Source organism: Macrotis lagotis, chromosome 8, assembly GCF_037893015.1.
Source record: "Macrotis lagotis isolate mMagLag1 chromosome 8, bilby.v1.9.chrom.fasta, whole genome shotgun sequence".
Lineage (NCBI taxonomy): Eukaryota > Metazoa > Chordata > Mammalia > Peramelemorphia > Peramelidae > Macrotis > Macrotis lagotis.
This window is the reverse complement of record NC_133665.1, coordinates 155164952-155178086: the sequence shown is the minus strand read 5'-3', so window position 1 is coordinate 155178086 and position 13135 is coordinate 155164952. Positions and strand designations below refer to the sequence as shown.

Genomic DNA, 13135 nt, shown 5'->3' with positions numbered 1-13135 from the left:
GGGTACCATGTTGGCATTTACTGCCCGAAGATCAATCAACATTCTCCAACTCCCCCCTTTCTTTTTTATGACAAAGACGGGGGGAGTTATACGGGCTAAGGGACGGTTCCACTTTGTTCTCGCGCAGGAGGGTCATTACTATGTCTGTGAGGGCGATGAGCTTTTCTTTTGTCAGGGGCCACTGCTCAACCCAAATAGGTTTCTTATTAATCCATGTTATTCTGGGGGAAAAGCTCATCTCTAGAGTGGCCCCAATTAATTTCCCCGCAGGCTATCAGGGGTGGCAAGTGTCAGGTTAAGCTGGCTCAAGATGTCTCTACCCCATAATGCATAAGGGAGGTCGGGTAGGCACAGTGGGGTGAAGAGTCCAGATTCTTCCAAAGCTGACCACCATAAGGCGTGTGCTGCTTTCATGGCAGATCTATTGCCCCCCACCCCCGTCACTGCTTGAGGGCTCTGTAGGAGTGGCCACTCGCGCCTCCACTGTCCCCTATTTATGACAGAGCAATCGGCTCCAGTGTCAATTATCCCTTTGAGCTTCTGATTTTCCACCGTGACGGTTAACAGTGGTCACCCAGAGCTGACCGGGTGGACCCAGTTCACATGAGCGGGAGGGGTCCGCAAGGGCAGCGCCTTTCCCACCTCTTGGCCCTGTTTTACCAAGGTGGGAAAGGGGTGGGGGTTTGTGACCCTTACGGATGTGGGACTTCCGGGACCAAAAATGACCTGGGTATGGGTGACTAAGTCCACACATCTCTCAGCCCCTGTGATGAGCGCTGGGAAAATATTTAGCTCGATGGGAATCATCGAGGTTTCCCAAGGCCCGATCTCTCTCTGCTGTGTCCCTTCTCTATAGTCAACCCTCACGGGGATAGTCACAGTGATGGGGCCGCTGTCTTCGAGCACGGGGGGGGGGGGGGGGGGGGGGCCCGCAGCCGGGCCCCTCCCTTTCCCTTTTCCCGACTTCCCTTTGGATCGGCAGAACCTGGCTATGTGACCTGTCTTTCCACAGGAATAACAGGTCGGAACTGAAGTGGAGGGGGGCCGCTGCCTGCACTGTGCTTTGAGGTGCCCTGGCTTTCCGCACCCAAAACAGGTGGGTCTCACCTGCATACCGCGAAGGGCGGTCAGGAGGCTATCCTCCCGGTTCTCCATGGCAGTCACTAAGGCTTGAATTGAATCCTCGCTGGGCATGTCCAGCAATTTGTCAACAATTTCTTCTAATGAAGCGTCGGGGGGAAGGCTGCTAATGGCTGCGATCCCTTTGGGGCGAAGACCCTCTTTAATCAATTGTCTCATAAGTAGATCAGATCCCGGGGTGTCTCCCATTATACGAGTCACTGTCTCTTTAACCTCGTTCACAAATGAGAGGGGTGTCTGATCTGCTCTCTGCTTCAGCCCAACCAACTTCTGTGTGGCTCTCCCCCCTTTCATGGCTCCAATCTTATCCCAAGCTGCAACATGTGTTTCTTTAACAGTCTCTAGCTCAAACTGGCCATACTGGGCCTGAACAGCAGGGTCAGTATAGGCTCCAGTTCCACACAGGAGGTCAATGGCTAAATCCAGGGGAGTATAACCCCGGGATTTTGCCAGCTTAGAGGCCTCTCTGCGGGCCTGAGCCTTAAAAGCTAAATATGAGGAGGCATCCAGGCACGCGGCTGCAATTTCGTCAAAGTCAGCAGGGGTCCCAAGGGTGCGTAGCGAAGAGGTTTTGCATCAGTCTTTTTACATAAGGGGAGCTTGGGCCGTATTTAGTCACGGCCTCCTTAAGTTCCTTAAGCATCTTAAAAGGGACAGGGCGGTAGTCTCGGGCTCCGGTAAGGGGGTCCGTAAATACCGGGTAGAGGCCCCAGTCATCCCAGTCCACCTCCTCCCCTTTCTCTATTGCTATGGAGGCACTCGCGGCAAGTAGGCCGGATGGGCAGAGCCCTTGAGGGGATCTCTGAAGGGCGGACAAGGAACACGGGGGATTTTTTGCCTCTGTTTCCTGGCTGGGCCGCCAAGTCTGGGGCGTGGCAGCTGTCCAATCAGCGCGGACTTCTCCCTCCTCGTCAGCAGCCTCCCGGTCCCACCTACTCACGCTCCTCTTCCTGCCACCCCTGAGGACTGTTTGCACCCCTCCCTTCCCGCGCTCGGAAACTTCCGGCCCTGAATCTCTAAGTGTGCCACATTCATCGCCCTCCCCCTTTTCTTTCTGTCTCGGTAAGGAGGGGCATGCGGCATTTTCTTCTCCCTGGGGGCCCCTTGTTCCCCCATTGTTTCTTCTAAGTTCCTCCCATGGATACAGGGGAGGGGGTGGCCTTCCCTCTTCCTCTGAGCTCTCTGAATCCGATCCCGCCAACGAGCTACCCACCTGAGTGCTGATTGGTCGTGCCAAAGTCACCTTCTGGGGATGCAGGGCTGCATCCACTATCTTATACACTGTAAAATCCTCAGGGGTCAGTTTTCCCGGGCAGGTGTCATCATAGGAGGCCATCTGCTGCCCTACCACCTTCCATTTACCTGGTTGGATCCCACTATGTTGCACCCAAGGGCAGATGTTCCAGATATTCTCAACAAAAGCACGGCACGTCTTGATAGGTAATTTACAGCCATGCTTAGCACAGAGTTTATAAAGCTGCCCTGCAACGACCCCTTTCTCCTCCGGCTGAAAGGCAGGAATACTATTCCGGCCCCCCATGCTGTCTACTAGCCGAGGCTGCAATCCTAACAGGTGGCAGAACTGGAAAGTTCCCGTTCGGCAAAAGAGAAGGAGGCAGCAGGGCACAATCAGACAGGCCAGCACGGCAAGGAGCGTGATTAGAGCAGAAGGAGAAAGGGAAGAGAAAGGAAGCATAGTCAACACAATAGGGATATGTCCTTCAGGCAATATCTGAGAGTAAACGCCCTCTCCTTCCTCCCGGTCGGAAACGACCGAGGCTGTCTGGAGAATCCGACCAGCGGATTCAGACGTTCCCTAGCAAAATCAGGTCCCTGTTCCGGGTGCCACTTGCCGGGTTTTTATTTACAACGCCGGCTTCTTTATGCTAGTCCGTCCTCTTACTCACCAGTCCAACGCATGATGAGTCTTCGGGGTACCTCCGGCCCCCACTCTTTGATGGGGGAAGAACCAGACAGAGCGCCTGAGGTGGATAATGAGTCTTTATTCTTCTGTGATCACATCCCGCTCCCGCCCAACCTCTCAGCAGACACTTTTATCCCCTCTGTCCTCCCTCCCATGAACTCTTACTCAATGAGGGGCCGAGTTCTGTAACATTCCCTTAAGGTGATTATGTTTCCCCCTCTAAGCGACCGCCAAGCCTCTTCCCCCCGCCCCCAACATTGTAACACACAAAACAAAGGAAAACAAAGCAAAGAGTGGAGCATGGGGGGGCAACTTAGTCCTGGTCTTACACCCACCTCCCCCTGCACACACACACACACACACACACACACACACTGCAGAACTAGACATAGCTAAGCTAGAGAAGTCAGGAGCAATCTCCTCTTTCCCTGCTGGGGTGGGAGACTATTTACCTTGGAAATAAGCTTTGTTGTTGGGGTTTAACCAAAAAACAACAGCAAGAAATCCCCCTTCCTCCCAACCAAGAAGTTTGGAAAGCTGAGAAGGCTTCCTTCCCACATGGGACTGTTTGGTTCTGAGTTCTTGTCCCAGCCTGGGGAGAAGAAAAAACGAGTTTTTGGCCACAGGTAAGCTCAGCCTCATTACACAAGACAACCAGGAGCTTCCAACAGCTTGCCCTAGTCATTTAGTTTCTGGGGAGAAGCCCAGTGGACCCCCCCACAACTGCCCACCAGTCAGAGCAGGCTACTCCGGCCTGCCCTTTCCTCAGACACAGTAGATGGGAGGGTGATGGGGGCTACCAATACTACTACAAAGGGGCTTATGGGGGGGCACTGAAGTCCAACTCACCTCGAGCCCCTGGGAGCTAGAGCTAACACTGTTGGGATCAGGGGATACTCCCTCAAATCTGAGCTGGCCTTGGAAGCTCTAGAGGGAGCGGGTCTTCAGAGTGTCCATCCTTTTCCTGGGCCCCCCAAATGGAGGAGGAAATAGGGAGGAAACTGGATTCTTAAAGGCTGCAACAGCCCCATCTCTGCCTCCAGTCTAGGGAGGCTGGGGGTGGGGCAGGGAGGGAGAAGGGTCAGGATGACTGACCCACCTGACCTCCAGCCCATTCCAGTGGGCAAGTAAATAGCCCAAGTCACATGATTTGGGTTCAGGAGCTCCTAAATGTCCCAAATGGGGTCAGTCCTGTCTTCCAGATGGGAAAGGACACAGGAATGTCACATTCTTTTCCAAGCCTGGTGAAAAGGGAGGCAGCACTTGACAGTGGGATCCACTTCTCATCCTAGGACAAGGGAACCAGTCTATACATAAGGCTGGGGAGTTGGGATTAGGTTGGACAGTGTCAATGAGAGGCAAAGGAGCCCAGTTTCTGTAGGTGGCGACGGTGGCGGCGGAGCTCCACCACATCGAGCTCCCCATCTTCTGACCTATCCTCACTCCCAACAGACTCAACAGATGCACTTGGATGCTGCTGTACCAGCTCAGGGGGCAGTGAGGAGGCTCCTGGGGAGGGTGTTGTCTCTTCGGAGCTGGGGATGCTGCTGAAAGAGGAGGCTGCAGCAGCCTGCAGTGGGGTTGGCAGGAGCAACATAGCAGAGATGGCCCAGGGAGACCAACAAAGTGAAATACTAGTTGATCTGTGTAGCATGTCCTCGTCCACCAGGGTGTGGATATTTCAAAGGCTTTGTAGCTGGGCTTCCAGAAGTTGCTCTTGGCCCTCTAGCGCTTGCAGTTCCTCAGTGGTCAGGCCTGCAAAGTCCACAGGGGGCACTGGGTGGAGGCAAGGCCATTCCCATCCAGGGGGGGAAGGGAAAGCTGGGAGCCAGAACAGGCTCAGGGACAGGCCCAGTGGGTCCAGAGATACTGACTGAAGTAGAATGTGAAGCAGATGGGATGTCTGCATTGTAGGGAGGGCATAGGGGAAAAGGGGCCCATTGGAAGCCACAGGGAGAACATCCCCGGAGGAAATGGAGGCAGGAGCCCTTGGGGAAAGTTTGGGGACTGGGGGAGGATGGGGGGGCTGGTGAGGGGGCTGGTGGGGGGCAGGTGGGGACTGCTCAGGAAGTGAAGCCCACAGGACATCCATTCGGCAGGTGCCTCTGGAACCAGGCGTGCAGGTAACTGGTGTGGAAGATGTGGTTGCAGGGCAGTCTCTTGGCACCATTCACCATCTCCTCCCTGCAGATGATGCATACATTAGCCACAGCTTGGAGTTCCTCAGCTGTGGCATCCAGGTACAATGTGTTCATGTTGAGGATGGCCCTGTGAGACATGATAGAGTAGGTCCCCGCCTTCTTAACCTACTTCATGGCCAGGTACAAGGGCCGGATGGATGGCAAAGAGTGGGAAAATGTGCACCTTGATCAGATTCCTCATGAAGGCTATGTAGAGCAGAACTTTAATGAAGCCTGTGAACAATTCTTTGTAAAGCATGTAGATGTCTTTGTTGTCCCAGGCGTTCTTGTTCTGGAGATCAATCAAATGCAGACCATATTTGATGAAGATGGCTCAGACCACGGTCATCAGCATGGCAGACTCAAAGCCAAAGACCAGCTGCACAGAAGCCCCCGGGTCAGGATACTGTGAGAGGCATGATTGAGAAAGAGAAGGTCCAGGGCACCCAAGAGAAGCATGAGGGAGATAATTAGGCAGTGAAAGAGTTGGGGCTCTATTCCATAAAAGCAGCCTGGTCCTCAGCCAGCCATTGGAAACACTTGAGAAAGAGGAGGAGGGTGAAGAGTGCTACAAACAGGGGACTGAAGTCATCCCGAAAGATAGTAAAGGCTGGACAGGTCTCAGTCACTGCATACCAGGAGTGCTCCAGGAGATTCTTCATCTTGGCAGCTCTCAGCTAGCCAAAGAACAGCTTACCCATCACCTTGCCCAGGGGAAAGAGGAGCACGAAGGCCTGGATGTAGAGATAGTGCCTATGCAGTCCAGGCCTTGCCTTTGCAGAGGTTTGTCTCCTTCTTTTTGTCTAGGTTATGATTTAGCAATGGTTTGTTCCCGACCCAGTCCTTTTTTTTTGCCCTGGTGTTCCCAGGGTTGAGACTTTGTTTGTGGTTAGGATCCTCCCTGCTAGCTTGCTATCTAGTTTCTGGAAACTGCTGTTGTCAAACTGTTGGGACCTAGATTGCTCTGTGTCTAAGAGCCTCCTGCTGGCTTTCCCACTCTTCTGGCTCCTGGGCTTTGTTTCCCCTTTTCCCTCAAAGAGAAAGACCTTCACTGAAGATTCTCTGTGATGTCTACCGTCGAGAGCTTCTTTTAATCTTCTCCTTTTTTGGTGGGATCTGTACCTGGAATGTCAGAATAGAGGCCTCATTTATCTTTCGTAGGGAAAAACTACAGGAGCATGTTAGTTTTACATGGCCATATTGACTCCACCCTGGAAGGGACAAGAAAGGTCATGCCATCTTTTCATTTTTTTTATTCATTTATTTTTTAAAATAAATTAAAAGGGACAAGGAAGGAAATGACATCATTTTTATTTTTATTCAATTATTTTTTAGTGTGTTAATTTTTTATTTTGATTTTTCCCCTGCTTCATGGGGAAAAAAAACAATTTTATATACTTTCAAAATCTTAAGTAGCAAATTCTCTTCCTTCCTCCCCCTCATTAAGAAAGCAAGTTACTTGATATAGGTTAAAAATGTGTAGCCATGTAAAATAATGCTACAATAGTCATGTTGTAAAAGCAAACACAACCTCCTCCATAAAGAAAGAAAAACCTCAAGAAAAGGAAAGTATGCTTCAGATACTTTCAGTTCTGTCTTTGGGATAGATAACATTTGCTATCCTAAGTCTATAAGAGAATTTGTATGAATATTTTCCCACAGCTGCTATCATTAGCTGTTTATCCTTCCATCCCATTCCACCCCCACCCGATTTATTTTTTTCTCTCTCACCTTTCACCTTGTCCCTCCTCAAAAGTATATTGCAAGTCAGACTACCCTCTCCCACAATCTTTTCTCTCTGCTATCACCTACAACATCCTTTCCCTCCCCCATCTTCTTTCTCCCATTCCTTCCTTTTCCTGTTTTCCTCTAGAGAAAGATAGATTTCTATGTCAAATTGAGTATGTATATTAATCCCTCTCTGAGCCATTTCAGTTGAGAGTAAGACTCCCTCCCTCCTACCACTTTTTCCATTCTATTCCAAAAGTTTTTTCTTGCCTCTTATATGAAACAACTTAACAAAGTTTACCTCTCCTTTCCCTTTTCCCCATCCATTTCTTTGTCTTTCACTAACTCCATCCTCCATCTTTTTTTTTAAATTTTTGCAAGGCAATCGGGTTAAGTGACTTGCCAAAGGTCACACAGCTAGAAAATTATAATGCATCTGAGGACCAGTTTTGAACTCAGGTCCCCCTGACTCCAGGGCCGGTTGTTCTATCCACTGTGCCATCCAGCTGCCCCAACTCCATCTTTTTAATATATTATACTTTCAAATATGATGGTCTCCTATGCCTTGAAAATGAGATTTTTTAAAAAAAAGTACCAGAGGCAATGAAGTGTAATATTAAATATGCATGCAATACGTAGTATAGTATCAAAATTCTTAGAGAAGAAGCTAAATGAATTACAGAGAGAGAGTTAAATAGCAAATTATATTCATGGAAGACAGTATCCTCCCCCTCTAAGACCACAAAATAAACAAAACAAACTTCAGAAAGTGAACAGAATCTTAGAAAATTTAGATATGATAGACCTCTAGTCAAAATTGAATGGAAATAGAAAGGAATGTAATACATGGCACCTAAAAAAATAATCATGTACTAGGTCATAAAAACCTCATAATCAAAGGCAGATTGACAGAAATATTAAATACATCCTTTTCACATCATGAAGCAATAATAATTACATATAATAAAGTGTCAGGGAAAGATTAACTAAAATTAATTGGAAACTAATTAATCTAATTTTAAAGATTTAGTGGATCAAACACCAATTCACAGAAATAATCAACTATTGGTTCACAAACAATGACAATGATGAAACATCATGCAAAATTTATTGTATGTAGCCAAGGCAATGTTTATGGAAATTTTATATCTTTAAATGCTTATATGAATAAAATAGAGAAAGAGGAGATCAGTGAATTGGGTATGCAACTAAAAAACAAGAAAAGCAACAAATTGAAAATCTTCAAATGAATAATAATAGAAATTCTGAAATCCAAAGGAAACATTAATAAAATTGAAAGTGAGGAAACTATTGAAGTAATGACTAAAATTAATTAAATAAACAAAATATATAAACATTTGACTAAACTAATTATGAAAATAGAAAATCAAATTATCAGTTTCAATGATTAAAAGAATGGACTCATCACCAATTCTAATGAAATAAAAGTTGTAATTCAGACCTATTTTGCCCACCTACATGCAAACAAATTAGACAATCTAAGGGAAATGGATGAATATTTACAAAAATATAAGCTACTCTGATTAACAGTAGAGGAAATAACACAGATAAAGAACCTCATTTCAGAATAAAGAAATTGAAGAAACCAGCAATAAACTCCCTAAGGAAAAAAATCTTCGGAGCCAGATTGATTTACATGTGAATTCTTTCAAACATTCAAGGAACAGTTAATTCCTATTCCATATGAACTATTTTAACAAATAATATATATATATAGCTATTATTTTTTCTTTCCTTCTCATGTTTTTTCCCACTTCTAATTCTTCTTTCATATGATGTCCAATATGGAAATATGTTAAATGACATTGTACAAGTACAATTTTACCAGTTTGCCAACCACCATAGGAAGGGGGAAAAGGAGGGACAGTGGTAGAAAAATGTGGAACACATAAACTTGCAAATGGATTAAGGCTGTAAAATACCTTTGCATGCAAGTGGAAAATTAAAATAATAAAATAAAATATTAGCAAAAAGTTGCCGATTATGGTCTATGGTTTGAGTGACAGAAAGAGGTTGAAAACTTGAGTGAGTGAAAGAATTATAGTGCCTTTTATTTAAATAGTGAATTTCAGAGGAACAGTAGGTTTGAAATTAAAACTTAGGGGAGGCTAGGTGGCTCAGTGGATAAAGCACCGGCCTTGGAGTCAGGAGTCCCTGAGCTCAAATCAGGCCTCAGACGCTTAATAATTACCTAGCTTTGTGGCCTTGGGCAAGTCACTTAACCTCATTGCCTTGCAAAAAAAAAAGTAAAAAAAAATAAAATTAAAACTTAATGAGATCACATAGGAAAAAGTATGACTTAGACCAAAACCTAAGTCTTCTGACTTTTGACCAATGTTTCTTTACCCAATGTTTAAAATAACCCTTCAGGATATTTTGGAGTTTTCTCTGAGGATTTCTTTCGCCATTTCTTTCGTTCAGGCACTTTTAGATTTATTTAATATTTACATATTCCTTAATGTTTGTTTACATTTTAGCTTTCTAACATTCTTCATTTTTAAAATATTCTCCATTGTTCTACTTTCCACGTTATTCAGATGAACTTGGACACTCTTGAGATTTAAAAAAAAAATCACCTAAAATGTTATCATGTTAGCTAATAATTCTAGACTAAGAAATGTTGCCAGTATCCTTTGGCAAGACAGAGTTTTCCCTCGTGTAGAATTTTGTTACAAGATTACATCAACATTCTCTTGTTAATTCTTCATTTCCTCTTTTTAAAATTTGAGATAAATTATTTACTGCAGAACCCTAATGTGCAAGGTACTGTGATGGGGGCATGCTGCAATTCAAGTCAACAATCATTTATTATCTCCTATATTGTACTAAGCAATAAAAGACAAAAAAATGTATGAAATATTCCTGCTAGCAATGAATCCAAAATAAAACAGAGGAGATAAATGCAAATTACCCTCTGTAGAAAAAAAGTATATTTAAACAGGTAACTTAGAGACAATCTCATAGAAAAGGCACTGTCATTAAGTTGGGAAAAGAGGCTTCTTACAGGTGGACATGAAGAGAGAGAATTCCAGAAGTGGCAATCTGCCAGTGAAATTACTTTGAATGGGGACATGGAATGGAAGGAGAAGGTCAGGGTCACTGGATCATAGAGTCTGGGAAAGATTAAAATTAAAGAAATCTGGAAAGATGTAAAATGTGTCAAGTAATAAAGGGTTTTAAAAGCCAAACATATTCTGGAGGTAATGATGTGATTCATAACCTCATTTCTCCTATACTTTATTCCCAAGATTATAAAACAGAGTACTATGATATATAAGTTACAAAAAATACATTTGAAGCAACAATTCATATTAGGTAAAGATAAAAGATTGGAGCAGAATATATCATGCTATGGGTGAAGTATAAAAACAAGGGCTGCAATCCTGATCTCAGAACAAAGTAAAAACAAAACTAGACCTAATCAAAATAAATATGGAAAGAATCTCCTTCTAGCAAAACAGCACCATAGACAATGAAATACTACAAATAATAAATGTATACACACCAAGTAGTATAGCTTCCAAACAATTACAAAAGATGTTAAGTGAGTTATAGGAAGAAATAGACAGTAAAACTATACAAGTAAGGGTTCTCAACCAACATCTTTTAGAATTAGATAAATCTAACCAGAAAATATTCAAGAAAAAAGAGAAAAATCTTAGAAAAGTTAGATATGATTGATCATCTGAGAAAAGTAAATGGGGACAGAAAGGACTTTACCTTTTTATTAGTGGTACATGGCAGCTACACAAAAATGAAACATGGTTTAGGACATACAAATGTCACAATCAAATACAGGAAGGAATAAAAATTAAATGAATCTTGAGACAATAAAAATTGCATGTCATCCAAGAAAATGACAATAATGAGACAACATAAATAAACTTCAAAGCCAGAAAGTATTTCAGAGGGAAATTCATACACAAATAAAATTGAGAAAGGGGAGATCAGTGAACTGAGCATGCAACTAGAAAAACAAAAAATAAATTATAGAAAACATTAGAAATCCTGAAAATCAAAGGGAAGATTAATAAAATTGAAAGAAAGAAAACAATTGAATTAATAAATAAAACTGAGCTGATTTTATGAAAAATTAACAAAATAGATGAACGTTTTCTTAAGTTGATTAAAAAAAGAAAGAAGAAAATCCAATTTTTTTATAAAATGGATAAATTGGATGAAATAGATGAATTTAACAACAATGTAAAGGAACTTAAAGAACTAATTAAAATTATTTTGCCCAACTATATGCCAACAAATCTGTTAAACAATGAATGAACTCCATAAGAAAAATTTATCAAGGGGCCAGATGGAATCACAAATGAATTTTAGCAATCTTTTAAGTAAGAATAAATTCAGTACCATAAAACAATTTGGAAAAATAGACAATGAAGGAGTTCTAACAAATTCCCTTTTTGACACAATATGATACTGATACCTAAAACAAAAAAGAGTTAAAATCAAGAAAGAAAATTATGGACCTATTTTCCTAATAAATATTGATGGAAATATTTCAAATAGAGTATTAGTAAAGATATTACAGCAAGGTGTCACCAGAATATTACACTTTGACAAGACAGGACTTATACCAGAAATGCAGGACTACTTCAGTAGTTGATAAATAATCAATTTAATCAGCCATATCAATAAGAAAACTGTCAGAAATAATGATTATCTTAATAGATGCTATTTTTGACAAAAAGCTCACTCCTTTTCAAAACACTAGAGAATATGAATGATTTTTCTTTATAATGATAAGCAGTATCCATCTAAATCTATCAGAAAGTAAGAGAGGATAAGCTATAAGCCTTGCCAAAAAGTTCAGGGCTGAAACATTTATTCCTGTTATCATGAACAATATTCAATATTGTATTAGAAATGTTATCTTTAACAAGAAGTAAAGATAAAGTACTTAAAGAAACTAGAATAGGCAATGAGGAAACAAATCTCTCATCCTTTGCAGATATTTTGGAATACTTAGAGAATACATAAAAAAAACCCTACTTGAAACAGTTAATAACTTTAGCAAAGTTGAAGAATATAGAATAGACCCACATCAATCATCAACATTTCTATTTATTGTCAAGAAAATCCCAAAAGCAAGAGATACAAAAAGAAATTCCTTTCAAACCAAATGTAAATAACATAAAATATTTATGAGTCTACCTGCCAAGACAAAACTCATTACTATATGAATAGTTAAAAGTACTTTGTACACAAATAAACTCATATTTAAACAATTGTAAAAATTTCAGATACCTATGGATAGGTTGAGTTCATATAATAAAAATTACAATTGTATCTAAATTTTAATCTACTTATTCAGCATAATACCAAATAAGCTACCCTCAGTTATTTCATGCAGGTAGAAAAAATAATGGCAAAATTTATTTGGAGGAACAAAAAAAATCAATGTCAAGGAAATTAATGAAACAAGTTGCAAAGGAAGGTCACCTAGTTGTATATATTAAAGAGCAACAGTTATCAAAACTCTTTGGTACTAACAAAGCTATTGAGTTATGGATCAATGACTTTGTTAATGTTTCAGTATAAATTAACTATATTTATCCACTGTTTGATTATCCCAAGTACTTTAGTTTCTGGAATAAGAAATCATCATTTGTCAAACCTGCTGGAAAAACTGGAAAATGACATGGTAGAAACTCAACGTAGACCATTGTCTCACATCTATACAAAGATAAGTTCAAAATGGGTACATGATTTAGACATAAAGGGTGATATCATAAGACAATTAGTAGAATCTTTCCTGTCAGCTCTATGGAGAAAAATAGAAGCTATGTGCAAAAATTAGAGAACATTATGAATACTGATTATTTTTCTTCATGTAAAATGGAAAAATTTAATTGTGCAAACCAATATAACCAAGATTAGAATAAATGTCTTGTTTCTGATAAAGTACTCATTTCTAAATTATATAGAGAACTGAGTTCAATTTATAGGAATACAAGTCATTCCCTATTCCCCATGGTTAGACAGTTTTCAGATGAAGAAATTAAAGTTATCTATAGTAATATGAAAAAAAAATGCTCTGCTTCACTATTAGAGAAATGCAAATAAAAACCATTCTGAGGTACCACCTCATACTTATCAGTTTTCCTGTTATAATAGAAAAGGGAAATAA

At 41.8% G+C, this 13135-nt stretch overlaps 1 pseudogene; it reads right to left on the bottom strand.

Moving 5' to 3' along the window:
• Positions 1–4412: 4412 nt before the first annotated feature.
• On the bottom strand, positions 4413–7330 carry LOC141496561 (E3 ubiquitin-protein ligase synoviolin pseudogene; annotated as a pseudogene).
• Between the last annotated feature and the right edge of the window lie 5805 nt (positions 7331–13135).